The 27,377-nt window shown below is 40.6% G+C and overlaps 1 protein-coding gene across 7 annotated transcripts in view; it reads right to left on the reverse strand.

Moving 5' to 3' along the window:
- FILIP1 (filamin A interacting protein 1) overlaps positions 1 to 27,377 on the reverse strand; it is a 118,900-nt gene that overhangs the window by 68,995 nt on the left and 22,528 nt on the right. For 2 of the 7 annotated variants that reach the window (XM_076333093.1, XM_076333089.1), the window contains exon 2: positions 15,084 to 15,224. The exons of 2 other annotated variants lie outside the window; for them this stretch is intronic. The gene's annotated coding sequence lies outside the window, so the exon portion shown is untranslated. Of the gene's footprint in view, positions 1 to 3,842; positions 3,923 to 15,083; positions 15,225 to 23,594; positions 23,747 to 27,377 lie in introns of those variants that run through there. 3 more of the 7 variants (XM_076333090.1, XM_076333091.1, XM_076333092.1) reach the window with 3 other exon arrangements.

A 27,377-nucleotide genomic window follows, 5' to 3' on the forward strand; every position in this document is an offset into this window, starting at 1 on the left:
TAAAGATTATTAGACAATAAATGCCACAAAGGAAAGTTGAAAAGAAGTTTGAAAAAAGAGCAGAGAGGGCACAAAACCACTAAGAGGTAAACAGGCAAGATCAATGCAGTCCTTCCAGAAGATTCAGGGCTTCTCCAAAATGTCAGGCCATGGTTATTGAATGCTCACATCTCTGTCCTCTTAAGCACCTACACTGCACTCTTAGACTATGTCTACCCTAGGAAATTAAACAGTGACAGCAAATGTTCCTGAGCTCTGGCACTTGACCTACTGTATTTTTAAATTTTAGCACACTCTTTGGCACACTTCTGGTCCAGGCAAACTACCACTCTCCCAACCAGTTCCTGGGCACAATTCAGGAATAAACCCAAGCTAGGTCCAGATGCAGCCATGCTGTTCTGGAAGAGAAGAGAGTTTAGTAGTACAAGCACAGCTGGATTGTGCTATTTGACCCCAGGGACAGAATGGGGGCCATGGGACTGTTTAGTTTACAAGTAACTTAGCTTTGGTGTCACACAAAACATAGCTGTGAAAATCATCCTTCCTGTGTATCATCCTCATCAAACAACAGTCTTCTCTGATTCCCTCTGCTAAATGCCATTCAGCAATATCAAATTAAACCACTTGTCCTTATCTTCAAATCTTTCCACAGTTCTTCTCCTTCTTACCAATCAGCCCTTTTCAAGTTGTCATCCACACAACACGTTCAACTAAAATTAGCTTAATCTGCCTGTCTGTTGTCTTATCCTATGAACATCTCTCTCCTTTCTTCCCCCTTGACCCTGCAGATTGGCCAGGGTGGTTGCTAGCCCTTAAAATCCCATTTACCCTGTAAGGTCTGGTCCTGTGTCACTGACTAACAATGACACAGAAGACAAGATAGGTTCATCAGTGTGTATTTCATTACTTATCATTATTAAACAGATGTGCATAGGATACTCAGACATGTTTATATATGGACCCATACTACTATCCTGTCACCTTGCTATCCTGTCACCTCGCTATCCTGTCACCTCCCTATGTTATGTTGAAGTAGGTCTTTGTAATTACTTTCAGTGTTTAACTGTGGAAGACCTTGATTGTTAGTTGTAATCAAGACATTTGTCATACACAATACAAAGGCAATAGTGAATTTAGGCTTGGTTCAGGGCCAAACTCAGATGTTAAAAGTAATTTGGTCTCCTAAAAATTAGATAGTCTTCATCCTACTTGAAATTGCTTGTATAACAGACAAGGGAAACCATAAGGAGTTTATGTTGCCTTACTCCAATTTACTTTTGTATATGATCATATTTTCTGGTACCTTAATTTTTCACTTAAATCCCATTTACTGAAGATAGTCTAAGAATACTAGAAAGCAAGATCTGCACAGAGAAATATTTTGCTTTAGATCAACTACAACTTGAACAAACAGACTGAAGAAAGCTGAAGAAGGGTCTGTATGTCTGAAACTTGCCCAGTTTTTATATCAATAGATCTAATGAATAATATTCCACTGCTTCCAAATCCTTCCTCTCACTTAAATTCATCTCTGGATTTAGTTTGCAGCTTGTTCATTAGTCAAACAGATGCTTCTCAACATCGCTAACATCACACACTTTTCTGATAAGGATCTCAGAGCAGCAGTTCACTAGTGATGGGGCAAAACCTAAACTACATTGACTAATCAGCTTGGCTAACGTTATGCTGGGCCTGCTACGGCTTGCTACTTACTTGACGCAGGCCAGTGTTATAAATCTCTTGCTCACATTAGCCTTGAATTTTGGTAGTTTCACACTTAGCAGGAAGATTGTCTTATTATTATCATTGGTTACTCATGTCTTAACTTCATTAATTCAGTGGAATTCATCCAGCAGCATAAATAGGGAGAGAATTAGACCCAATGTTTTTGAGTGAGAGAGTTTCACGATGAGATTCCTTGCATTGTAGGTCTGCTCCTATCCAAACAGTATGTGATACAGGTATACAATGCCCTTTAACTTCCTGAATGCTTATGCAGTGTGTTTTTCATCAAACAGTTTGGATTAAACACATGAATTATGCTTTCTAAAAACAGATCTCCATTATAAGCATGAACAATACCCGAGAACCTCAGGAAATCTTTTAGGTCTCAGGTTTGTAATGGAAAAATAAACATTGTACTATGTTTCCTCTCAGATAGGGCTTTTCAATTTGTTTAACTTTAATGGGTTTTAAACTTTCCAACCATGCTTCCTCTCAAGAGAGAGCACTTGGGATTCAATCTGTCTCTATTTTCTGAGTGTTTCCTTCAGAGTCCCTGTGGGTCACAGCCTCCAGCCACTTTCATCTCTAAACTAAACCTATTTTTCATGGCTTACAGTGAATAGCTCATGGCTCTAGAACATCCTACATGTTTTAAGAATAAATACTGCACGTCTGTCTTACATATGTTTTCCAGTGGAAAACAGATTATTACATTACAGTGTATTCTGCTTAGTAACATGCTGCATTAGTGATTTCTCCGTAGTAAGATGACTCAACTGTTAGACCTGAAGGTGCACAATTAATTTTAAATTTAACTCATGACTAGCTGAGACACATCATCCTCCTCAAGCATTGCATAATCAACCAGATGCACTTAGCTGGATATGTTAGACTTCACGAAAGGTGGTGTGTCACCCTGTCACATCATAACTCAAGACAGCCACTTTGATCCATCTGTCCCTGTGGGAGCTGAGATAACAATTCATGAAGCCATGTAAAGACTGAGTAGTTGACTATAGGTTTATAAGCATGCTAACAGAGAAATAAGGAATGCATATTTAAAGTGCACTTTTACTTGGTGTAAATCAATGTGGGTCCACAAAGGACAGATGCAATTTTTTTCTTTTTTTTAATTCATTAATACGGCAGCAGAGCAGCTTAACCAATTGATCTGGAATTTTGCATCAACTAGCTAATTAGAATATGATTGTCGCTAAAGGAAGTCAAACTTGGTCTTTTTAAAAATTTCTTTAGCACTTACAGATTTATTTTGCAGCAAGTCTTACATCACAGTAAGTGTGGCAGACAGTCTGTCACTCTCGGGGACATTGCCCTTAACAGCCTTTCTTTGTGTAAAGGCTGCCAAAATCAGTGTAATTCTAACACCTACTCTGTCTTCAGTTATGATGTTGATACTTTTCCAACATGTTACCCAAATGCAAAGGTGTTGTGTGCTGAAGCCAGAGATGCAGGTGAACTCACACTTAAATGGTGACAGAAAGGGACAAAGTTTTGATATTCACACAGTAATTTCCAAGAAGTTTAAGGGCCAAAATCAACGGCATGATCCAGCTGTTGTGCAGTGCTCTAGGAATACAAAGCAGCTGTAAGGATGACTGAGTTTTAATCAGAGCAGCGTGAAGTAACCAGAACATACCAGTGATCTTGGCTGAAATACTGTGTGCTGGAAAGGAGTGCTTAGTATTATCATTTTGGACATCCGCCTGTATTTCTGATGGCATCATGATAAAGAAGAAAAGTTTCTGACCAGTTGCACGACATTATTTTGGTATGCAAATACCAAAATCCCAAAACTTTGCCTATCTGTTGTTTCACCAGGGTTCCAAAATTGATTCCGGGGACACTGCCAGTCTAACACTGGTAACAAATGTCCTCCTGCTGTCCGCCCTGATCACGTCTCTGTGTCTTACAGCATTCCTGATATGCTGAAGGGATTGTGTTCCCTGAAGAAATAGCTGGTATGATTTATAATGACTTGAGCATTTAATATTTAACTCTACTGCTTTTTTTTCCACTGCTCATCATATTGCATATTAAACTGGAAACCTTTCCTAACAGTCTCCAGTCAAACAAGAAGTCTTTATATGATCAGTCACCTTGATTTCGACATTTATTGGCTCCTCATTTCAATATGTGCTCACAGCATTGGTACTTGGCATGGGAACTCTTCAACCTCTCCTCTGTTTCAGTCGTCTGTTAAGCTTTAAACACAAAGGACAAATGCTATGATTATTTACGTGAGTCTATTGTTGTTCTGGGCATGGGTCCTTCGGCTTTCACAAGTTAGCAGTCCACACAAGATTTTATGAAATAACCTTTATGTTAGTTTTACTGACATCAGGAGGAAATCTATGAGGAATTTGCTGAGTAGGATGTCAGGAGAGGACAGGCTGCATGCTGTTCCAAACCTTTTCCCCGTTGACGGCAATTTGTTCTCCCTATAGCTCTTGAAATGACAGGTTAGATTAGGCTCTGTTACTAGTACTATTAGAATCAGATAACGCAAAAGGGTTCTTTGAACTTAACATGTAGTCCCTCCTACTAATTGGACATGCTGATCTTGGCTCTGTAGTGCATTTCTTTAAAATAATAATAATAATAATAATAATAATAATAATAATAATAATAATAATAATAATAATGATGTTATTTTAAAAAATGGATTTACAGCCATGATATGGTTGTTGCCTTTGGCTATAAATTTGTAGTCTGGAGTTCAGTTGCAGATCTAACTGGTTAAGTTATCACATGAAAGTGCTGGGTTTCTGACAGGCTAACAATGTATTGTAGGGTCAGTGCAATTGGGTTATTAGTGAGCCAAAACTGGAATTGTTTCTCAGCTGTGGCTTTGGGAACTGTATGATGGGAACTGTATCTTTCAGAGGCCCCACTGTGCGGGCATTTGGAGTGGGGCAAAGCTCTGTGCGGAAGTGCCTGGTACACAGCAGAGACTGCTGAGAACTCAGGCACTGAGCAGGCCAAATCTCTGCCCAGTGATTACCGATCAATGTATAGCACCAGGAGTGAAAAATAAATATACTCAAAATGGAGACCAAATGATATAAAACCTCCATCAGATCTGAAATACCCCATAAATGAGGAGGAGAGCTGGAAAATTTTTTAAATAGTATCAGTCTGTATCTGCAAGTAGTAGATACCAAGAAAAAAACCCCAAACAAAAATGCAGAAAAAGAAGACGCCTTGTCAGATGTCAGGAGGAAAGGAAGATAGGGACACCAAATTGGCCTTGTTGGCTTAGAAGTCCTCAGCGAGGACCACCCCAGATGGGGGTGGATGGCTTTAGTCTCAAGGCATCTGTATAGCCAGAACTAAGGCTACATGGCCTCGGTGGTGTGGCTTTCACGGGACAAACATGTAGAGATGCAACTGTTCACACCACCTCAGAGACTGATTAAAATTATTAGTTTTATTATTAGATATTCCTTATTATTAGTTATTCCAGGCTGTTTTCCTGGACTCTGCAAATGTTCGTTATTATTGTTTTGTCTGACTTGAAGAAATAAAAAGGAATCACGCTACCAAGAGGTTGTCACAGGACCAGGTAGGAACTGATGGCTGCATTGTGCAGAGGCGCGTGCTGAGCAATGCTGCCCAGTTGGACTTGGATGCTGCATGAAGCAGACATGTGTCAGACTCCGGACAGTGCGATAGCCGAACAACACCGTGCCAAGGGAACGCAGACCTCATTCTTGGCTTTTGCAGATGACTCCAGTGTTTGTTTCAGTCATGCTGGTCAGAGGAGAGTGCTAAACCAAATGACTAATACAATGAAGAACGGAACAAATATCTACCCTCAGCAATTCTGGAGTTTCCTGAATTTCTAAACATTCACGCTTAGAGCACTAATCCATTGTGCTCTCTAACCCTCCCCCAATCTCTTGCCCTCATATGCATCATGACTTATCTGCAAGAGCAAACAAGAAAAGGTCTTTGTTCCTTCTGACAGTATTATAGGTTACCCATGTGCTTTTGTGAGAGCATGTGTTAGCTGCTTGCCCTTGTTGTTGGAGTATTGGCACGGAGGTACGGATACTTTATGAATCAGGACAATTCTCTACTCAGTAAACAGCTTGAATAACCAAGCCTCAGGGCTGTAATTCTTATACAGACTAGAAGAGGACTTGTGGCTAGTCTAGCTACATAACACCACTACTGCCTTCATCCTTTTACCTGGTCTGCTTGCTGTGCTGGAAGAGCATTTGTCATACAGGTCTTAGGAGGAGCAACGCCCAAGCACGCATGCTGAGACTCATGCACTGAAGAAGAAATGGTCATGTCAACCTGTTGACGCTGCCTCCATAGTGGGGTTTGCACCACCTGCATTGGGAGCGCTGCTCCGTGGGCTCCCTCCCACCCTGTAAGCCCTTTGCCAGATGCAGCAGATTGGGCTGGTCCCTGGGCTGCACCCGCTGCCTGCACTCGAGTGAGGGGGAGAGGCCATGGCATTGCTCAGACAAGCCCATGCAGGAAGGATATATTGCCCTGTGGCAGACAGATGTCACGGTGTCTCCCTCATTTTGTCATACCATACATGGAGTCTTATTGGTGGAAGAAACTTGAGTCTTTTTAATTATGAGAAAGAAGGAGAATTTGTCCCTGTTAAGGGTATCTGACAAAAATGCAGTGACTGTTTTGGATGCAGGACACATCATTGTTTTCTTCTATCAAGCCATCGCTATCTCATTATTCCCTAATCTATTTTGGTGAATAGAACTTTTCTTTTTATGTAGCGAAGATATAGCAGACAGACTTGTTGAGGTACAGCACGAGAATTAGCAAAACCTTTTTGCTTTATCAAAGATTTATTTTATAGTTTCTAAAATTGATTCTTATAACAGTGGATCATAGTAGCACATAGATTATATTCACCAAGGATTATATCAACAGTAGTTCCTTTGCTTGAAAAAAGAAATGAGAGGAATAAGCATAAATGTATTCTCAAGAAGAAAAGAAAAAGATTTCTGAAAATTCCATATCCAGGTGCCATTCTGAATAGGTATAATGAGAGCAGAAAAGGATTTCACAAAACTAAAAGAGGAAACCCAGTCATCACTAAGGCAGATTTATACCACTTTAACACCATTTTCTTAATTCCAAGATAAACTCTTCTCTGGCTAAATTATGGCACAGATTTACAAAGAACAGAGTTTATGCTGGTATAATTCCATTAATTTTGTCATTTTCAGGAAAACTTGTGGTTTCAGCTGGAATACTTTTACTTGAGTAATGCATGCTGACCAACTAAGGAGTAACATAGACTTGTTTCACGAAGATTCATGTTTCCCAGGCTTCATCTGGAAAAACATCTTGGATGCATGAGGCATGAGGAATGATAAGCTATTAGATCATCGTTCAGTCAAAAAAATAAACTTTTATATATCACTCTACCCGTGTTTTGATTACTGTGCTTCCCAGCTGCCAGAAAGTACAAACAGGAGTCATAGAGAAGAGACAGCTCAAGTAGCTGAAACCACTAGACAAACATGCCGCTAGGTCTGACGAGGGGTTTGATATTTATTCTTTGGAGTGGCTATGTGGCTGAAAGGGACTGGCCAGGAGCAAGGTAGGTGGCAACAGTGCTAACTGCCTGCGGTGCAGCCTTTCTAGCATGTTTCAGCTGAGCTGGGAGACGTGGGAGTAGATTGGTTCCTACTTATCCCTCTTCCCAGCCTGTTTCCAGCCCACTGGAGTGTCCTGTGCCCAGGACTACTCCTGATTTGAAGGAAAGGCACAGATTCTTGGAGGAAAGGAATTCCCCTGCTTCCTGGGGCTGCGTACCTTGCACCCAGCTGATGGAGCCTGTCTCGAGACACAGCCACCCCTTGAGGGCTGGATGAGCACTGTGCCCTATCATGATTCTTCATATGTTGTTTTACAGCTTTCTGCCCTTTTGAGTTACGCCATTTCAATTGAAAATCAAACTGTGAACTTCACATGAAGATAAAGCTAGCAATGTCACCATTAGTTTCAGTCCAAACACACTAAACATTTGTTTTATCACCTGACAGCCAGAACATGCCTGGAAAATGGTAAGAGAGGTGATGCAGATTAGCTGGCCTACCAAAGATTTTTCACTCCTGCAGATGGGTAATCTTTGGTGTTAGGTAAGCATTAATCATTTCTTTTTGTTGACAGCATAGCACCAAGCTGATAACCTGCAAGATCAAACATACTGTGGACTTATGAACCACGCTATATCTCTTGTAAGTAGTTTCTAAAGACCACTGCTCCTATAACAATGCATTTTATGCTTCCAAGAAGGCAGGAAACTGCTGAAAGCAGCAATAGAGAGGAGCAGGCTGATAATCATCACAGCTCTTGCCTCCGAGTCCCTTCTCCCTATCCTTACAATGACCAACCAAAATACCTACAACTGATATATCACTGAGGGAACACAGCATGGAAAGTAAAGTCATTCTGTGGTCCTTGCAATTCCTACTTTAACCACGGGGCAAATAGGGAAGGCAATTAGGAAATGAGGAAACTAACTCTTATTAGCTTTCTACAAAATCTGTTTCAACTTTTTACTTTAAAATTATTTTTTATTTAAAAATTAACTTGGACTTTAACAAGTGTGAGACAAGACAAAAAGCTAAATGTCCCAAAAGCAAACTTCAAACTTTGGGTCGAGGGAAGTATTTTGCTGTCTCTTGCTGACCAGACGTGAATTGTGAATCACATATTCTTTTTGGTAGCCTTGACTTGCACAGCTCTGATTTTGCTGGAACCAGTAAACAACTATAGCTACATTTTACATTTGACTAATTTATCCTTCGTTTGTTTTATAAAATTAACAAAATATAATCACGATGTAGCAAGCCTTACAGATTTTACAGCGAAGGGAAAAAAAATTGTACAGAGGACCTGTATCTTCTACAAATATTGTCTCCAAGAGACAACAGCGTAAAAAAACATCTGCAGCATCTCAAATTTCAGCTGTCAACCAAAGCAGGGAGCAAGTTCCAAATCTCTCTCAGTGACTCCTTTGTAGGAAGTTTCAGTTGTTGATAGACACAGAGTACCAGCTTGCACATGAACGCCTGGTCATTTGGTGAGAGGTGAATTTAACCCCCTCCGTTAGACTGGGCTCCTCCCAAAAGGTTCCTCCTCTGTGAAGTTTAACTGGTTTCAAAATAAGGAGTTAAAAATAGTCTCTGATACTAAACCTGCCCTTGAGTTTGATTATCAATTTTGGTGGTTTTACAATAATATTTTTCCCACTGGGGGGGGGGGGAGAATTCTCTGGCTACATGTATACTGGAGATTAACCATGTCCAGGACTGCTCTCTGACTGTGAGGCCAGCTGTCCTGGAAAATCCTTCAGGCTCTTAAGCCCTCTTAGCATCCATAACATGCTGGCTGCATCCACACTACCCACTGGGAATTGCTCCTAGCCCATGCTGACTCCCAAAACACGCTCTCAAATGGTTTCAGGAGGGTGTTAAGTGGCCTGGCCAAAAGTGTGCCGGGGACCACTCCAACAGTTTAATAAGAGTACAGACGTTCACTTTCCAGTATCTGTGCTCATGCCCTGGCACTGTTTAATTTACAGCCTTTCCTTTCCACAGCCTGCTCCTTTACAAACAAAGGAAATGGAAAACTAATCAGCCATGCGTGCAAAGGGAAAGTGCAACTCACCATAAATACACAGTCTGTAGAGAGAAAATAAGTGGAGGGTGGTGGGAAAACAGAAAAGAATCCGTATTTTTTCAAGTAAGTTAAGTCAAGGCACGCAGAAGTATATTACTTATTCTAGGGATGTATTTGTAAGTTGCTACTGAAGGATGGTCTGGAGACAGAGCAGTTCAGCAGGGGTCAGGAAGAGACAGGGCAGCTGAAGCAGAGAGAGAGGTTGCACAACATCCCCACTTCACACCAGGCTTCTAGTGGCTTTTGCTGGGCTTGGTGGCACAAACTTTGAGCTCTTCTGCTTCATGTCACTGACAAGAGGACTAGCACTGTGAGGCTCCAGAGTAGCCCTTGCATTATTCAAAGCCCTGGCCTTCACTTGTCATTACTATTTGTAAAGAAGTAAAACTAAAACAGAGTCTTACTTCATTCCTGGCAGTGCCAGCCCAGTGACTGTCATTATTTCCCAGTAATCCTGCAGGCTTTCCACTGACTTCAGAACTTGTGGCAAAGAAAGTAGAGAAGTAAATGTCAGCCTAACTGATTTAAATAATACCAATGCTTCACACTGACAGGGAGCACCACAAAAACCTGCAGATACCTCACCTGGGCATTGAAAATGGCCTTATCCGCTTTAATAGCTTTCATTTACAGAAACCATACTTACATGCCTCTTCTAATGTCTTGGTTTCAAAATCCCTAGACGATTTCTTCACTTGAAAAGAATGAAGTTAAAGACTTATCCTGCATCTACAGGTTGAGCTGGTTTTGGTCTTTTTTTGAGCAGCCTGTCAATGTTTATCTGCTCAAATCTTCACCTGGCTTTTTAGTTCAGAGCAAAAAGTCAGGCTAAGCTGAAAACACAGCATATACTTTGAGTAGGGAAGGAAGAGAGAAGGAAGAAGCAAGTAAATATCTCTGCATGGGCTTGGTCTCACATCAACATAACTAAAATTACCTGCTGCCAGATTCAAGTTGCTTTAATGTCTGTGACTTCTTAAAATCCAATTTCAACAGGGATAAAATCTAAGTGAATTGTGTTTGTCTTGTTACAACTAACCAAACACCCTACCTTACTTAACTTTTTAAAAAAGGTTGAATTTTCTTTTTTCCCACTAAGATAGAGTAAAAAAATCTTAGCTGCTTTTCTTAGAAAGTAATTTCTCTTCAGAGCCATGGAAAGATATTAAAAAGGGCTCCTACAAATGGAGTGGGTGTTTTACAAGCCTACATGAAGATAAAATCATCTGCACTGGCACAAATTCACACTGTTCAGCTTTAAGTATCTCACTTGTGTGACTGAACTAGGAGTTTAGGTTTCATCCATAATCTGCAGTGTCTTTGAAATGGAGCCTGAGCTCTCTGAGACTATGTTAAGACTTCAGGCCTGTCCTTGTCCTCAGTCATGCAGCTCCAGTGACCACTGCTGAAGCCCGCCATGGCTCCTGTCTATCAGGGAAAGCATCCCCTGATTTTCTTTCCATGGAAAAAGGTGCTGGGCAGAGAGCAGTGTTGCTCCAGCCTCCCTGTGAGAGGACATGGCTGGAGGACATCGCTGCATCCTGCTCCTGGGATGTGCTGGGAGGTCTCAGTTTTGCCCCTCTGAGCCACCACTGACCTCTCTAAAGAGGCTGTGCCCCTAATTCGGGCACATCAGTAAGCTGACTGTTCGTGCTGGATCCATAAATGCATCATCACAAAGGCCGATTTTGCTGTTGGGCGGGGAGGCAGTAGCAGGTGTTTGGCACCTCTTTATCAGCATCTGACACAGTGCCACACTTGGTGGCAAATGTTAGGACATGACAGAGGCTGTGGGACTGTGTCCACCCCTCACAGTCCCTGCTATAACCAACCCCGCCAACTTTGTGTTAATGAAGTCGCAAACTCAAGTGGCTTGTGCTGTTGGGATGGATTTTCTACAAGGCATCAGTACACAGACCGCTGCCGCAGGGACACTTCTGGCCAACAGGAGCAGGGAAACCAGTATTTCTAAAAAGTACTGAAAAGAGTCAAAAATCTCACCCTTACTGAGCTATATAACTGAGAAATGAGCTCATTTGACTCTCCAGCCACAACTCCTTGTGCTGAACTCTCTTTCTTGGGAGGAAAAGTGGGGGGAATTTGGCCATTATTGCCCAAAACAAGTAATTTAAGAAATGGCAATAAACAATGGATCTATGTTAGCTTTCTTTTAGTTAGAGCCAGTGAAACTAGAGACTCATTTTTAATAATTAAGGTAAATCTGAAAAAATTTAATCACAAAATTTTCAAGTTCCTATTTCCTATAAGGAGGTGGATGACAGAAAAGCAATGTGGGTCTCAGTGTTGCTGAAGGGAATTGGTGGGTGCCTTTAAATATTAAGGCATCACTGGGTCTCTCAATACAAATTTAAAAGACTGATTTGACTTTTCACAATAATGCCAAAAAGTTTGGTCATCATCCAAAGAAAAAAGGGGGGAGGCATGTACAGATGGTATATGATTGGTAAATCAGGTAAGAAATCAGGTAAGAAAGCAGCATATAAATAGAGAAATGACTGTTTCTCTTTATTTAGTGAAAAACTGTCTGACCCAGCAGTTATGTAATGTCTCAGCATCACTTATTTGTTTACTTAAATATTTTTCAGCTGCCTTCAAGGAAGTTTAGGTGACTGAGAAATTACTTTGGGCTGCTTCTCCTGTGCATGTGTGGTGGACCCAAGGCCTTGGCAAGGACCTGCTGCAGTCGCTGTTGGCAGCTCCGTCACGTCCTGGCTCTATGGGGAGCGAGCCGGACCATGCGCTGCCCAGGCAGCTGCTTTTTTCGGTGTAAATGCTAGTTACGGTCAAAAGCCTAATCTTTCATCTTGTCTCTGAATTGCTCAAAATGGTATTGTTACTGCTTTTTAGTTTCTCACCTGCGGTTTGGGAAAAGGAAGATTAACCAGTTTTCCTCCTGTGAGGATGCAAATTCACCTTTTGTCGTATTAAGGTGCTATATTTAGTTATCTTAAGAAAGAAGATGTAACAGAAAGTATTCTTGTGTGCTCATTTCACATTTCACATACTGTTTTACTCCCAGTGAGAATAAACCTCACTCGGGTTTCTATCCCTAGTGACAATGTCTAAGTGAGCTTTGAGCACCACCTCTTTCCTCTTAATATTCACTGCATAGGCCACAGAGAAGAGCTTTTCCTTATCTGTATTTGTCCACATACACACTGCAGGAATTTCAGAGGTGAAAGAGGTTTTTTTCAGACCTGCCCAGCTGCAAGTTAAAGGGCAGCTCTCCAGAGCACCCAGTAGCCGACTGGTAAGCACAATCGTCCGGAAAAAGCAAGCTCAGACTAACCAGCTGAGCCTCTGCTGTATATATACTGAGAATACTTCACAAGGCTTTCAGAAAAGTCAGGACAAAGTCCTCGTGTTGAATAAATATTTCCTTACTGAATTATTAAGAGTATATTATATCTTTACACCTGAAAGACTGTGCTAAACTAAATGTAATTTGAGGAATACATATATTTGTTTATTATTATAATATTTATCAGCTAGGAAACGAAATTAAATTCATCAGTTCATGTTCATTTCTATTCAGTTACATTTTCAGATTTTCTTTTATCAGCACAGTGCTTTAGGATTTGTATATCACTGTCTTAGAGAAATTATTAAACTCAGGCAAAACCCAAAACAACTATTTGCCTCCATATTAAGTTCTGTAACTCATTTATTCAAAGTTAATTCCAAAATCTGGTATCCTACTGTATCTTTCAAATTCATCCCATACAAGATCATTGACTGCAGCCAAACAAACAGCATAAATTACAAAAAAAAAAAAAAAAAAAAAAAAATCAGTCAGTAGTTTGTCAGTCGACTCTAGGACTGCAAAACTGACCTGGTATGAAATGACCATATTTAGAGAATCTCTGTACAGCTGGGAGTTTGCCACGTGCTTGACCTAAGGTAGCTGTCATGCTTGCACAAAAATCTTTATTATAATTGTACTTACTGATACAAATGTTATTACTTTTTGGCATGAAGAAAAACCACAGGCAGCACATGCCAGCGTGGTAGCATGGCTTGGCTGTAGCGCCGGCCTTCCAGGCACTAGAAATCACCTGGCCATACCCCGCAGAAAGCAGCAAACACCGAGTATTCGACAAACCTCAGACTTTTTGAAATAAGTATTTGTGTCGAGGACAAAGGATTATAATTAGAGGGTTAGCAAAGCCTAGAAAATACAAATATTGTCAGAACCCAGCATTTAGCATTATGGCACGGACATCATGAACTGGTGTGCCAGCAGCAGGCTTAGCTCCCCTGCCCTCTGCTCAGCCAGCCGATGAAGGAATGTTGCGCAAACAATTTCTGCAAGTAGCTAAATACATGACATTATCTCTATTTAAGTAAGCAAGAACAAGGCTGGAGAGCTCTGTATAAATACTTGTCACTGTCTGATCTCTTATACCTTGAAGATGCATTTCTAGAAAGGAAAAAAAAAAACAGAATTGTTCTTCCCATTTTATCTTCAAAAAAAAAAGCTGAAAAGTGCAATTTTATTAGGCTTTCTCAAACCTCAGAGAAACTTTTCCAAATGCCTATAAAAGTGGAGGATTAAATAAATGGTTTGTTGAAGTAATGGAACAGTAATGGGACTTCAAAACATGCATATTTTTAAATAAAAAAGAAAATACTATGGAGTTTTTTTTAATTTGGTTTAAAAATTCCATAACTAGAAAAATATCATTAGCAGTTTGTACTCACATCAACTTTGTATCAGAGAAAACTAAAGTTTTGTTTGTGTAACATTGTTAGGCAAAATAGTAACTATACAAATTTAAGAAAGAAAATAAATTATTTATGCCAAGTTAATGGAAATTAGCATTATGAACGACAATTTAAGGAGGATTATATGATGTATTGCAGGTTTCAACCAACTAAAAATAGAAAAGCTATACAAGCCATAAAAATTGCACAATGTACAACTTTCAGTTCCAGGAAGATTGTGTTTGCAATCCTTGACTACAAATGGAGTTGCTTTCTGACTGTTGAGATAGATCTTCTGGGGCCATAATTAATATAGACAATCCCGAGCTTTCCAAATGAGTCAGACATTTAAAAATACGATATGATATTGGGCTTAAAGTTGTGAAATTTTTATAAAATCAGTTAGTGATTGCCTCCCAGTTTTTGAGCTGGGTTCACAATTTCAAAGTATGTTCCAGCACCGTGAGGCATTTTAAAACCGGAAATAAAGATTACTGTATAACCGATGTGATAATAGCAATGGGGTTTTTAAAAGATAGGCAAAGTCCCAGACGAATATTGCGAGACACCCAGTATGGTCATAAAGGTCACCGGTGCCTGCTGAAGAGTTCCTCGTTAACTCATTATCTCAGGATGCTTATTATTAACTCATTACTCTAAAAAAATTCAGGGAAAATAATGTACATTCAGGATGTCCTTGGAAATCCTCAACAGTCCCTGAGGGCTTTGACAGCTCTGCAGTTCAGATGAGCCTTTGAAAGACAAGAGATGACATAAGTCATTTTGGCCACCTCCTGGAGCTGACATCTGCAGGAAGCTCGAGTGTTGCTTTCCAGCCATGCTATTGCAACAGCATCTCCTGAATGTTATTAATTTAGGAGCACGGCTCCACCTGGAAGCTCCTGCGTGCCAGCCGGACAGCTTGTCGTGTGGAATAATACCTGTGTCGAGGGATGCTTCCAGAGCGGGGGCTTCGCTAGAATCTAGGTCCGGAGGGGGGAGGAGGTACTCGAGGATGGAAGTGTCCCTGTGCCATTGCTCTGCTGCTCCCACCCGAGGCTGACTGGGGTCCCTGCTGCTCCCTAGAGAAAAGATAAGGCTCAGGGGCTGCACGCGAGGACAAAGCGAGAAGCAGCATGTTCTGCTTGCTCTGCCTGCCAGCCAGCAGGCCAGTTAGAAAACACAGACTTCCAGACTTAAAGTGGCTTGAAAATACTTATATGTTTTAATTTAGAGATTCCCATTGACTTTATCCATGTGTCTCCAAAGCCATGGCAGAGCACAGCGACCCAAAGAATCGAGAATACACTAGGCGACGTGTTTGCAGGTGTGATACAGTATATCAACCCAGGTGGTAAAGCCTCGCACTCCTGCTCCCTCCTAAGAGCTGGTACCACAAGTCACAGCTTTCTGCTTTAATTTAGCAATCAACACCAAGTAAGCCCCTCCATCCAAAAAAAAGCAGTCGTAACGAGGGAAGGAAAAAGCTGGTAGGTAATGCGCCTGGTTCCTCACTGAGCAGACTAGTTCTGCAGAATGTATGCAATGCAATGCAATGCAATGAAATGATGAAATGACGGCAGAGAAGTACCACGTCCAGCTTGGCCCATCCATTAGTCATGCTGCAGGCAGCCTGCAGACTTCTAGCTGCTCAGCGAGGATGCGTGACTCCCTTAGCTGGCCAAGCTGGGCAATCTGCAGCACAGCAAGAGCTGCAGAGCAGTTTCTTTCACAGCCCACAAAGCAAAGCAAACAAAGGAAGGCTGGGGACACAGTGACAACTCCAAATACTGTGGAGGTATAGCAGACATGGAAGGAACTGGGAGCATGGCTGCTGGAAAGTTGGGGATGTTGCAGGGCATGTGGGGAACAGAGCTGTAACTCTGGAGGGAGGTGAGGTCTCATGTTGATAAAAGCTCATTCATGCATTCGATTCGTTTGGACAAACGAACGGAATTTGAATCCACCTTGTGGATGCCCTGAATTCTGCCCTGATCTTCTCAACCGTGCAGCACAGTTATGGTATAAGCAAAGTTTGGTAGGTCAAACCCACTTCAGAGACAGCTAGCATGGAAAGATCAGAGCCAATGGATCTGAACAGTGATGTGCCCAGGCAGGCTCAGTGGCAGGACTGGTGGTGCCAGAGAGCTTCTGAGGGCTGTGAGACTGTGGAGGTCTTTCCTTTGGCAAAACATTTGGTCAAGGCGAACATGGTGTCCTGGAAAGCTGTGATCTTTTTAAAGAAAACATTAACAATTTTGTTCAACTCTACAGACTGACTGTTATTTAAATCATTTATGTAGTTCTCCTGACAACAATGTAGTCATACTAGATTTAAGGAATAAAGCAGGACTACTACGGTGTCTAAGTTAATAGCAGTTAGAACAGTGCATGGCACATTTCCTTATTATTTCTTAACAAACTGTATGTGAATTCTTGCAAAATAGTAAATACCAACTTGGTATTTGTAGATTTTTCTTGTCCTTGCTCTGAATTGAAAGAACAAGATTTATTGGATTATGAACAACACAAGGATACATATAATAATGAAATCTTAACTAGCTGTAGTCACAGTTAAATTGATGCAAACACATTAAGTAAAACTTGGCTTTATAGGAAAAAAACTCACATTATTTTATTGATAAATACTTTAATTTTCTTGAAAATTTGTTTCGGAAAGTTCAGTCTTGAACAGCTAGTTCCAGGAGAAAATTGAGCAAATATCCATCTATTTATTTATTTATTAATAGTAGAAAGCATTTCCTACAAGTGCAATAATTCAGGTTATCACACTGTTATATCCACAAGCTCTGAATCACATCTGGCATGACAGTTTACAAGAATTAAGTAGAGATAATTTGTATGAGGCACATGGGATTTACAGAAATTAATTCTTTGCCCTACAAAAAGTTTGTCCTTCAAAAAAGTCAGTGACAGTTTTCTCATTAATTTGAACAGAGGAAGGATCAAGACTATTGTCTTTAAAAGTCAATATGCAACTATCGAGATAATAAAAGAAAGTAAGCCATGTTTTTGCAATGAAGAGCTTCATTTTCAGTGCAATTCACAAAGTATAAGAAAGAAAGAATAGTTTTCTGTCAGTCAGCTCATACTAATTATTAAGATTACAAAAAGGGTGGACCAAGGCTTAATGGGTCAAATTCTGACCTCATTTGTCTTGACTCTTCTGAGTTTAAAGAAGTTACTCTGGATTTTCATCAGTCTAAATGAGATTAAAATCTGACATACTGAATGCAAAAAAAGTGGCGTTGTTCATGATTTGCAGAAACGTTCACAGGTGACATGGTTTAAAAATAGACCCTTAAGAGTACTTTCCTTCCATTATATATTGTTTTAAAGTCATCTTACAAGTGTAGTAACTACACCTAAATCTCCCCAAGAGGAGACAACCTGGAACACAGTTAGGACTTGAGTATTTAGATCCTCTGATGTTTTACCAAGCAGCAGGATAAGGTAGATGTTTTACACTACTCTGGAAAACCTTTTTCTTCATTAAACTGTAAAATATCTTAAGATAATATTTATGCCTATACATGTCTTATTCTCCATTTTAACTAAGTGATGCCACAGCAAATATGGTGAGCAAAAGAAACAGTCAGGATGAATATCACTGTATTTAATTAAAATACTCTCCATTATACAGCATTGTGCTGCACTGAAAAGCCCGTGGGATTTTGCCACTGACTTGAATAAAGCTGGTATTTCACTCACAGCCATCACACAGGTACATCAAAACCACTCCTAATCACCCGTTAGACTAATGAAGGAAGCAGCTTTTCTTGCAGACTTTGCCTCACTAGCATCTTTAACCTAACAGGGCTACAATAACATCACAAGCCCTTTGCACAGCAGGATGCCTCTTGGGCTGTTTTTTCCATGCCATTTAATCACATGCATTAAATAGAATCATTTTTGTTCGTTACTCTCAGAGCAGTAATACAAAGCTATTGATTCTCTGTAGATTTGTTTTGGAGAAAGCCTCTCAGCTTTCCTGGTTCACATACACATGCCCCCTTTGCCCTGATGCACCACGGATCAGGGAACCAAACTTAGCAGAAGAAAAGCTGGAGTTTTCTTTGGCATGTTGGCCAAGATACCCTAACGACAGCTTTGATGAAAGTCCCCATCTTCCCATTGAGCTACAAGCCACAGTTCCCAGGACCCTCAAAGGAACAGCCAGGGAAAGCAAAGAGCTTTTGAAGCCGCTTTTCACTCCCTTGCAGCTCCAAGCCCCAGCTGTCACACTGGGGACGGTACAACAAAGGGCAAGTCCTTCTGGACGGACAGTCTGGTGGGGCACTGTGAAGGTCTGGCTATACACAGCTAGTCAGAATAGGACACAAAGTGAAGCTGATTTTGGCAAGCACCCTACGCCCCACCAACATCACTGGAGAAGGCTTCAGGATGAATGAAGGGGTACCTACTCCCCACGGCCCACAGGCCACCATGGGGGCAGGCGGCGTGTGACAGCTTCCACTATCAAATCAACTACTTGATGACGACTGTTATCATCAGAAACGTTCATTAGAATTATAGTTCCATTCATTCTATTGTCAGGGCCCTGAGGGCCCAGGAACCCATGTCAGCCCCCCTGGGGCCATCAGCCCCTGCCCCAGCATTGCCGCAGCAGGGCTGGTCTCCAGCTCCCCACAGCCCTGCCCTTCCCAGCCATGGGCCCCACCAAGCCAGACCCACTCGTGGGCCCACGGCCCATCCCAGCCTCAGCCCATCCCCATCCCCAGGGAAGTGCCTGATGCCCAGGGGTGGGGCTGCCCCCAGCCCACTGGTCCCTGTGGGGATTCACCCTGTTCCCAGGCCCCCGGGGAGCAGCCACCCATGCAGTGCCCTGACATGTATTTCCTTAATTGTGTATTTAATTGCTTGTAATCACTGTTGGGATTCTCCTTTGCTCTTGCTTAAGAAATTGCTTGTATTTCAAAAGGTTTTCATTTTCATTGATCTTTGTATGTGCATGTACCAGCTTAAATTTGTGCTTCTCTTTTCATACAGCATATTACAAAAGTTCTTTTTTCCTTATGCTACAGGACAAAGAAAAGCTAAAAAAGAAATCAGTGTGTTTATTCCCGAGAGAAGAAGGATTGTAGAAAAACAAATGCCCCCCCTCCAACCCAACAATGTCTCTCCTCCACAGTAACAGAGGAATCCTACACTCCAATGATCGTGGCCCCAAGCGCTGGGATGGCAGGCTCAGCACAACTGGGAAAAAGTTTCTGTATGAAGCTCCCCTTGAAACTTGATTAAACTATCGGCTCAGTAAGGATTAAAAGTAAAACAGGCAAAGATGATTGCTGTCACAGTCTTAACAGCTGGCAGTCAGGAGTTTCCTGGAGTTTTCCAAGAAGCTATGACACAAGAGACCAGGGGATACTGGATTTGACCAAATATCCTTTTCTCTGTGGTCCTGGGAGGTGGTGGGATCAGTTGTCCCCACATTCTCTTCTGCTTTCCAGTGGCTCACACCATCAGGAGCACTCTGCAGAGCTAACTCCAGGGAACCAGCCCCCTGAACTCTGCCACTGAAATTTCTTAAAGACAACGTGTGAATGCAATTATGGCTTCTCCAGGAAAGGTTCATCACATACTATACAGTGTTCATAGGAATTTTCTCAGTCATTATTGTCAAAGAAACTTTCAAAATGCCAGACTCATTTCTTCAATGATTACTGTCACAAATCTAATCAACTGCATACTATGTTGGCTGAAGGTCTCAACAAAATCATAATTTTCATTGATTTCCCAGCTTTTGAATAAAACCCTAAAACCTTTCATACTGCAATTTCAATCAACAACTTAGAAAAAAACCCCATTATTTCTAATAAAGATCCCCTTAGACGATTTCAAAACCTTTACTCAACCTCCTAAATATTTGGCACAGCATATCTTTGCAAGCCTGAAATTATTACTCTGTTTGCTATGGTTTCTTTTATTATGCTATTATACAAGACTTGTACTTTGTCATTTGTAGCACATTACCTCAGACTTGTTCAGGTACAAAGATGGACTTCTAGGATGATCAGGGGAATAGAGAACCTATCATGTGAGAAGACAGAATGAAGAGCTTGGCTTGTTTAGCTTAGCAAAATAAAGGCTGTTAAAGGATCCAGTTGCTGTCTATAAATATATCACAGAGACAAACATCAGGGAGATGGGAGAGCCATTTAAACTAAATGACAATGTTGGCAAGGGAACCCATCAGCACAGATTGGCCAGAATTTAATCTGTGCTAGAAACCAGAAACAGGTTCTCACTTGGAGCAATGAGATTTGGGAACAATTTTCCACTTGGAGTAACAGCAGCAAAAATCCTAACTGCACTCACAGTGGAACTTGATAAGTTTATGAAGGGGATTATAAAACGGGATTCCTGCAATATTAGGACAATAAATTTGATGACCTTTTAGATCCTTTCCAGTCCTGTGTTCCTGTATAAAGCTATAGTGTATCATGCAGACTCTGTAACCTTCAATCATGCATGCTTCAGAACAAGATACACCAGCGTATTTTATATGCTTCAAGATACTTAAAAACAAAACAAACCAAATCAAAAACCCCAACCAAATAGTTCAGCTTAGTAAGTGTATTTGTACAGGGTAGTGGTAAAACTTAAATAATTTTCTCTTCCACAATGACAATAAATTCAATAGAACCCAAATGTATTGCAAAATAAACATCTTTTACATTCAGTTGTCCATCACTGAAATTCCTAAGATTATTGATAATTAGTTCTACTTGTCCTCTAGCACTGTTGAAGGTTTATTACAAATTTTATACAATATTTTATCCATGACTTTAAACCTTTGCAGCTGAAGTTCAACTGTTATTTATGGTATTCTGCTTTAAGCTATAAATTAATTAAGGACAAGTACATTTTTGTGCTAATGCATTTTATGTTGGAGGGTATCCAAAAGATATAGCCAAAGGAACAGAATTATGATTGTTTCTCATTTACTTTGGTCATAGCATGGGTTGTACACGTGAGAGGAAAGACATTTTGTTAAAAACAGAGCCGTCTGGTTTTGGAGATACTTTATAGAACTTCAGTTTTTTCATGCTTAAAAGATTGCTTATGCTGAGCTTGAAGTAAAAACCCATGAACTTCTACAAAGCAGAAAACTTCTTGGGTAAAAAAAAAAGTTTGGAAAAAAATCTACTTTCACCAAAAGCAGTAAAATGTTTACATAAAAATCAATCATTTACAAAAGGTATTTCTTTCTAAATGCGCACACATACACATACACATACAGAGAGCCTGCCCGAATGGGATGAAACTATGGCCATGATGGAACTACGCATATTTTCACTTTCCTGTAGCTCCTATTTGAAATTTTGATAGAAATACCAGCACGTTATCTTCATATAAAATGTACTAGCACAGTAAAGGCAAATTTTATTATGAAGATGCCCAAAACATTACTATAAGATTATATCTTATGGTAATTAATAGTATCTTAATCTGATTCACTCTACTCCCACCTAAGCTGGCTTCATAAACCTAGTATCAGTTTTGCTGGTTTTGTTATTAGCAGTTCGCTTTCTTAGCCAGTGAAGTTAAAAATCTGTCACCAGTTTCTTGTGAACCATGCTGATTTCAGCTCTTCAGATTCAGCATTAGATGCTCAGGAAGAAAGGATCCAGTAGAATGGAAAACATCTCTCCATTGTCATCAGTTAATGGATGGCTTAGGACCTGAATTATTGACTTTTAACGTCTTTTCCTACCTTATATAAAAATTCTTTTGAAAGCATTCTAAGCTTCTGGCTTTAATCAAACATGGTGAAAATCAAGCACCCATTTACATATGTGTTTGTCTACATAGCTTTGCATGTATTTTTTCATTTTAATTTTGTTGCCTTTCGCTTTTACCATATGCACATTCACTCATGCATTGTGAAGGAGCATCCATCCATCCTCTCCAGCCTCTTCTTATTCAACATCCTTCCTTCATGCCTCCTTTACACTTTTTTCTCTCAACTAAGCAATCACAGTTGCACTTTTGACTCTGACAATGCTAGTGATTTGCATCATAGCCTCTGTTTCTATTCCCCTTATATATTTTAAGGATTCAGTCAGAAGAGAGATGCATTTTTCAAGTTCCTGATTTACCTCAGCAGTCCACATGATGTATATACATCAAACAGTCTCATTTCCTCCTTAAACTGTTACTTTTGTCTCAAGCAAAAATAGTCCTTGATTTGAACAGAAACTGTCCAGGTGCTCTGAACTCTTTCAGGAACAAACTGGTCATGTGTAAATGGAGACTGATGAGTTTTCAGAAGGCTGGTGTTCTGAAACATTTTTTTCATCCATGGGGGGAAATGTCCTCGCTATTTTTAAGAGAAAACTGATCCATATTCAAAAGAAAAGTTATGTAGTTTCTGACACTAGATTCTGAATTTACACGTCAATAATTCAAAATTTTTTTCAAAAAGTACTCCTTTGATTTGTCAAGATTTATTTGCCATCAGACTGCTAATTCTTAACTTCTTCCTCCCACATTAAAAGTAACATAAATCACTGTGTCACCTACTAATTTAAAGCATGATGTCCGATCTCTTTTCCGCCACTTTATAGTAAAAATAGCAATGTGGTTCTAAAACAGTAACATGTTGAATTATGCTAATCTTCAGTTGAAAATTTACAGATTACTCTTAAAGGCTCGTGCAAAAAACCAAGGTGGTTAGGCATTTTCTGCTTTTTTTAACTCAATGCTTAATATGTGCTTTACTGTGTAAATAGACTGATTTCACCAATCCATAAATTAAATCATCTCCATGTTCAGTGAAAGTGGTAACTACTCAGCGCATTGATTTAGATAAGATAAATTAAGCATGGCTACTACGCTCAGCAAGACCTGACCAAAACACAGCACTTAAATGTGCTTGTGTGACGGTAGGCCAGGTTGGTAGTAAACAGGAGCCTGTATTTTCTTGTAACTTTTCTGCTGTTTATATGTAATAAATTAGCGGTTGCGGTGGGATTCCTAAAGGACACTTATTCACATAACAAAAGCACCATGGTATCTTGCATGCAGATCCTACGCAGAGCTGCCGAACACTGAAAAGGCAAAGATCATGAACTTATTTCACAAGTGAGTCAACGAAGAAGTGTCGGGGCCCTGAAAGGTGTCTGAGAAAATCCTAATGGGCCACATTATTTTGTTCAGGTTTGTTTATCAGGTACAAGAGATAGCTTCACTAAGGAATCTCCAGCACTGTAGGTTTTAAGTCTCCGTTATGACTGGTATAAGTATAGTAGAGCCTCCCTAAGGACTGCTGGTTTCTGTGCTTTGAAACATTAGGGAGAAACAGTCTAGGGACGGTCAGAAACTTTATGGTGCTAATTCTAGATCTAGACCCCTGGGCAACAATTTCATGTGCGGGTTTTTTTATTCATCTGCTGTGAGAGGCAAACCTGTTCTCAAGAATCTCCCGGAGTTATCAGATCATTTCTGTGCATCGCGGCAGCCAGAGAGCGTTTGCCTTCACCCCTCCTTGCTCATCCGCAGCTCAGGGAGCTGGGCTCCGCAGGGCTCCAGCGTTGACGGCCTCCCGTCTTGGCTGTGTCTGGGAAGGAAGCCAGGAAGGTGGGTGACTTTGACATCTTTCAAACCCACAGAGTTCTAGTAGAAAACTAGTCTATGTTCCTGTCATGTCCTGGCACCTGCTCTCTTTAGCTGATTATTTTTGCTTTACACGGGCTTTGAAGCAGTCTCCACCGACAAACAGAATGGGGTGGTTCTTCACACACTGAACAGCAGATCTGCAGAACACCTTGTCTGTGGATGCAGAAGTTAACATGGCTTGGAGGGAGAAAGTAGAAATACTTGGAAGAAATACTCATTTATGGTTGCTAACCAGACAAACCACATCAGGTTCGGGCAATCTCTTAAACTGAAAATAGCTGGAGGCAGGGAGAGGGCTCAGGGGAAGTTTCAAATCCTTGCCCTGAACTTGCTCTCCCCGGCTAGCTGCTTTCAGCCGCTGGTTTGTGTGTTGGTTGGTTTGTTTGCTTGCCCAGAGCAGAGCACAAATGCAGTCCCCAGCTGCCACAAATTATGCTGTGGAGTTCCCTGCAGTTGACTGAATTGCAGGGGTTGGCACAGAGAGAGTGCAAGGCTTAAACCTCACCTTGGAAAACTAGTCGGTGGCTTACTACTAATTTAGTAAAGTTCTCTCTTTTCGTCTGATTGCCTGTGACAGGTCATAGAGCTAAAACTGAAGGACTTGATGCTCAGCTATTTTAAATTACTATGGCTTGGCTGGGGCCCTTGAAAGCAGGCTTCTTTATCCCACTGTAGTTCTGACATGAAAAACGTACTGTTATCTCACCATGGATGCTTTTATTGAATTGTTTTGAACGTAAATGTTATATTTCCTTTATTGTCCAAATGTAAAAGACTTCTATTTTTAGAAGAAAAACTGTAATTCATACCCTGCAACAACACAAGCTCACTGTATCCTCAGCTGAAGTACACAAAAATCATAATATCTCCCGGCAGGTGCTCTGGAACTAGCTTATGTTACTCTTAAACCACAAAAATTTGTTGTCATTACTGAGCAGTTCAAATGAGAAATCTGTTCTTGCAAAACAGTATTTAATGGGCCTGCAAATAAGAACAGAGCAGCAGGGAACTGCAAAATGTTATCTCAAAAGCACTTGCCTCACCCTTAGATTAAATCCAAAATCAACTCTTCCATGGACAGAAAGAAGGGCAGAGCATGCTGTTTGTGTCACTGGGCATGTGAATGAGTTGCATGCCATGGCTCAGATGTCACAGCACTCTTTTCAGTAATATTTTTAAGCTTTCAGTCATGCCTCAAGCGCCTAAAATTAAAGGTGAATATCTTGAACAGCAAGGATCTTAATCTTACATATATTTAGAGATTCATGTTTATTGATGTAACAGTTGTTCCTCAGAAACTTTTCAGCTGAATTAGTGCTGGAGTTGCAAGTTTTTAAACAATTTGTATCCAAATTTTTGTTAAGCCAGAAAGACTATTTAAGATAAAAGTACTGGAAACATAAATTACACTTTCAGAGCTACAATTTAAAAGTGTATTGAATTGCTTCTTAATTGCCGAATAGTCTGATATCTGAAATCATTAGCAATGTTCACAGTGCCTGTCACAACTAAAATTCCACATATTTCTAAAATGATCTCTTCTTTCACTTAGCCATTTTGTTCAGGAATCCCTTTCTCATGGATGGGTTGGTAAAATATGCATCACTCAAAGCTCTGTAAAGAATGCAACCTCTGCTCTGCTTTATGTCAGATGATTTCATCAGCTCTTGGAGAAGGATTTGAACCGGGATGTTGGCAGATAAAAGTCCTTTTGGTTTGCTTTAAAATTGTGATATATTCGTTTCTAATTTTAACAAAACATGCATTGTACATGGGGCATTGGAAACTTATGCAAGAAGCGGGGTGGTCTTTTTTACTTCATGCTATCACTTCAGGACGGAGTTGCCTCTGAGGGTCTGCTTCATTAACAGAAGGAACAACTCCTGGGGCTCTAAGGCACCACCACTGTCCTTTCACAGGAGAGGAGGGCCAAGGGATTTAGCCGGCATCAAATCCTTACGAGTTGCTGCAAACCCCAATGCTCTACTTCTGCATGGAACCGTATAGAAAGCCCTGCATGGCCTGATGTTCCCACTATGTAAAAGTTGTGTGCTCCATTATGCTGAAGCCAAGGGTTCAAAGTGGTTATTTGAGTTTCTGGTTGGTTTGTTGGCTGTTTACAGTTTAGCCATTGATGCATCAAGAAATTCTTATTATTCTTTTCTCTGACAGAGCTTAGAATTGCCTGTATGAGTTTTTTATGTTACTCATTGAACTGCTGTTCAATAAAAGACAGTCCTCCAAAACCACATATGGTTAAAATAAGCTTTTTTGCTGGCATTTTTTTTCTTGTTCACATGTTTCCTTTTGAAAAGGAGATAGTCCTGTGCACAGTTGTGCCTGTGGCTCTAAGCACTGTTTGTCCATGAGGAACTAAGAAGACCAAATGAAGTGTTATTAGCTTTGACTCATCTGACCAAAGTATCATCTGCTATGCTCATTAATTACAATAGTTCAGGTGGAAACATTGGTCCCCGAGCTTTATTAAAATTGTCTGGGTTTTTTTTTTTCACTCATCTAATGAAAGGAAAACAAAGAAACAGACATTTGAAGCAGACAATAGAAAGCAAATAAAGGTGCATGCAGAGGAGATACTAAAATAATGCCTAAGGAACCAACTCAAAAAAATCAGTTTAAACATGCGTCACAAAATTTTTTCCAATGCTAGAATTTTCCGGCATTGGAAGTTCAAAATATTCTTGGAAAGCAGTCACTCTATCTGTAATCTTAGAGAAGTCTGATTCAATAATAATAAAATATATCTTTATAATGCAGAAGGGGTTTTATGTGATTGTTCAGATGATCCCAGGCATTTGATGTGTTCAGATGAGTATGACATGAGGATTATGTCTAAACTAGTAGATTAAACAGTGCCAGAGCTTGGTCAAAATTTTTGGCACGGACTAACCAGTGGTCTTCCCAGAATGGTTCAGGAATTAGCCCTGGCTGGGGACCAGCCTAGCCAGGGGTTGGCAGCGTAGACATAGCCAACCTGTTTTGAAGGCTAAGGAAGTTTAATAATGTAAGTATGACCAGCCAATGACAACTGGACTGAGGGTCAGAGAACCAGCATTGGCATTGTCTAATTTCCTGAAAACAGACATAGCCAAAGTGTCACCCACAAATTCTTAACAGTTTCTGTATGGCCATTACCTCATTGCCTTCAAACAAAGATAAAAGTGTGAGAAGTGGAAACGCGTATCGTTGCTCTACAAAACCACAGCAGAACTGCAAAGCCATGATTTTTGAGAGGAGGGCAAGCAAATGAGAAGCACTCAGACAGATGGCACAGTCAGATGGAATGAATTCCTGAGGGGGAGTGCAGCAGAGAGAAGAGGAACAGCGAGCATGGTAAAAATATGGGAATAGCAGCTGCCATAGCTGTTCCTACAAAAGTAAAGCAGGTTGAGGAAATTGCCTCAGGAGCCTGCCCTGTGCCCGAATCCAAAGGGAAGAACTAAGAAGACAGCTTTGCAGGGAATTGTAGTGCCATGCAGATGGGTGAGGTTGGACTCTGCACTGTTGCAGCTGTTAGAGAGGGATCAGAGACGATCACTTCCAAAGCTCACAGC

This window comes from Aptenodytes patagonicus, chromosome 3 (assembly GCF_965638725.1).
Source record: "Aptenodytes patagonicus chromosome 3, bAptPat1.pri.cur, whole genome shotgun sequence".
In the NCBI taxonomy this organism is placed as follows: domain Eukaryota; kingdom Metazoa; phylum Chordata; class Aves; order Sphenisciformes; family Spheniscidae; genus Aptenodytes; species Aptenodytes patagonicus.